This window comes from Triticum dicoccoides, unplaced genomic scaffold, assembly GCF_002162155.2.
Source record: "Triticum dicoccoides isolate Atlit2015 ecotype Zavitan unplaced genomic scaffold, WEW_v2.0 scaffold142232, whole genome shotgun sequence".
In the NCBI taxonomy this organism is placed as follows: Eukaryota; Viridiplantae; Streptophyta; class Magnoliopsida; order Poales; family Poaceae; genus Triticum; species Triticum dicoccoides.
Window position 1 is genome coordinate 1 of NW_021200946.1, and position 2,646 is coordinate 2,646.

General features: G+C 36.8%; 1 long non-coding RNA gene across 2 annotated transcripts; it reads left to right on the top strand.

Moving 5' to 3' along the window:
• The first annotated feature begins 20 nt into the window (after nucleotides 1-20).
• Nucleotides 21-2,346, top strand: LOC119343822. 2 transcript variants are annotated; one of them, XR_005166285.1, is made up of 3 exons: nucleotides 21-745; nucleotides 857-942; nucleotides 2,161-2,346. It is a non-coding gene; the product is annotated as an uncharacterized LOC119343822 (long non-coding RNA). The 2 variants fall into 2 exon arrangements; XR_005166286.1 differs by having other exon boundaries at nucleotides 21-737.
• The last annotated feature ends 300 nt before the right edge of the window (nucleotides 2,347-2,646 follow it).

Here is a 2,646-nt window from a genome sequence, read left to right on the forward strand (position 1 = left end):
TTTTTGCTTCTTGATAATATGGACCCAGGGAACTTCCAATTGCAATGGTGTTTGATGCCGCATATAGCATGTTGTCGCACTGAAGTTGAATCTCATCCTTCTAGACAGTTAACAGTGTGGTTCTCTATAGAGTTTTAACAAACAAAATATCTTATCTTTGGCTTAAGGCCCAGGCTAAGGGATATCTTGTCTCTAACTGACAACTAACTAACTTGAATGATACTATTTCTAACTTCAAGATAACAGAGATTACATCCCTTAATTGGAGCCAACTAAGGCTTCTTATTCCCTGTGCTAGTGAGAACTACACCTTATAGTTGGAACAGAGGGGGTATTAAGCATTGTTTTCTAGTTGTCTGTCTTCAGCATGTCTACATTGGTACTGCCTAATATGCTAAGATAGGCTCTATGGAATTGGTTGGGAAAAACTTCGAACTCGCTGCACTTAAAATTCCCTACTGCAGCATATTTTGTATACTTATACATGGTTCTCATGCTACTGCCACATTTGATGTGTCCAAGCAATTTCAGGAATATTTAGACACTTACCCTTTCACATGTGACCTTCTAACCTTATATATTTTGCATGTACAACCATATATGTAAATTACCCTACATTATTCAACCTCTTGTATGTTATATGTAAGGTCCATGTGAATGGCAGAGTTGTGAACAAAGCTGGAACGCAAGTATCTGACAAGTCAATCATATAACTCAAGGTTGAAATCCTGAAATATGTATGTAGGTGATGCTCTAAATAATTAGCTATATTTAGTTCCATTCTCCTATTTGAAAGTAATAGTAACATCAGGTTCACAAAGTTCACAATTGTATCGTTTCTTGTGACCAAATTCAGGGTTGGGCATAAGCTTGAGGCAGCTGTCAAAGAATTTGGAGTTGACTGTGATGGAAAGATAGCCCGTGATCCAGCGCTGTCTACAGGTGGTTTTACCTAATGCTTACTTCAGCATGAGGAAATTCAGAAAACTATTCAATTCATGAACTCCAATGGATAAATCTACCCAAAAATTTCAGCACATGGTTTCCAATTCAAAAGATCAAACACAGCAAACTGGTTGTTTAGCCCAGCACTAAAAATCAAACTCACCTCTATCAAATCTCAGGCTAGCGTACTCCTTATAAAAGGCTGAAGTTTAGTGGTGTTTTTCTATGCCAGCCAATGTTAGGTAATGGATTTTGTTAATGTTTCCTATGGTGATGATTTTGGAGTTGCATATATTGTTTCTTCTAGATACGCGCTAAGTCTTCAATTATCATGTATTGTATTTTTTTTTCTGCATTTCTGCATTAAACAATGGTACGGCTTTGACTATTTTCCTATACATATCACATTGACAGAACCATGCCTGAAAGAGTAATATCTTCAAGCGATGAAACTTTGAATGGAACAACAGCTTGCAAATTATATGTTAGTGGAGATCCACCAGAGATAAAATTGTTTATTTTGGGTCTACATGTTGTCAGCTAAAAACTGTTTTCACTGAATTAGTAGATCTAAACCTTGATCGTACTTTTGTTTCTTTGTAGTAGCCCCAGACTGAACCATACTTCCACAAATATACCTCTGTGACATATTCAAAAGCCAACTAAACATAAACAATCAAACTTCTAATTAGTAAATAACAAAGGAGTATAATTCCGTCGTTCCATAAATAACCATTGCAAACGGCTATAACTTCTACAATGTCGTAATTATTTTGAACATTTATAAGTTTCCGTAACATATGTACGTGGTTGATGTTATTTTCATATTTATTCCGGAACAAAAAGATGCAATTCCATCACGATTAGTTTGAGAATATACTCCAATTTGTTCCAATCGAAACTAAAATATTACTACAACCATTTAAGAACAGTTCAATGGAAAACTGATGTCAAGTCTAAGAGCATGTACTGTAGTGATCCACAATTACTATTTCTGTTTACAATTGTTTGTAATTTCATTGTTGTCCCAAAATATGAATATACAAACACTGTTGAAAGACATTTACTATGCCATCTTACTATTCTCGGCCGTTCGTGTAAGTACATCAGTTTAATCTGTTTGTATATTATTTGTAGAACCTTATTGACGTAGCTAGATTTAAAGTTTCCATTGGGGCGATCAAGAACCCTGATCAAGTGGATTTAAATGTGCAGTTGTTTCGTCGCTATGAGGGTCTGGTGTTTGACGACCACCCCGTGCGTTCATGCAAACGAGACATTGCAAACGATATTTAATTTGGTGCAACATAACTCCCGACAAGCATCAACGTCTGCCATTAGGGCGAGCAAGAACCCTGATCCTCCTCCGTCAGCCACTACCGCGAGCAAGAACCTTGATCCTTCACCTACGGGTTGACGGTAAGTTTTGCCTAGTGCTTTTCTTAATTAGCTCCAAAATGACCTATTTAACCTAGGATAGCTCTAAAATGACCTATACTTCGCATTCCCCCCCCCCCTCCAAAATGACTTAATATGCTTAGCTAGCTCAAAAATGACCTATTTAACCTAGGATAGCTCTAAAATGACCTATACTTAGCCATTTTTCCTCCAAGTGACTTAATATGCTTAGCTAGCTCTAAAATGACTTATGAAATGACATTTTTTTGCTCCGAAATGACTTCATATGCTTAGCTAGCTCCA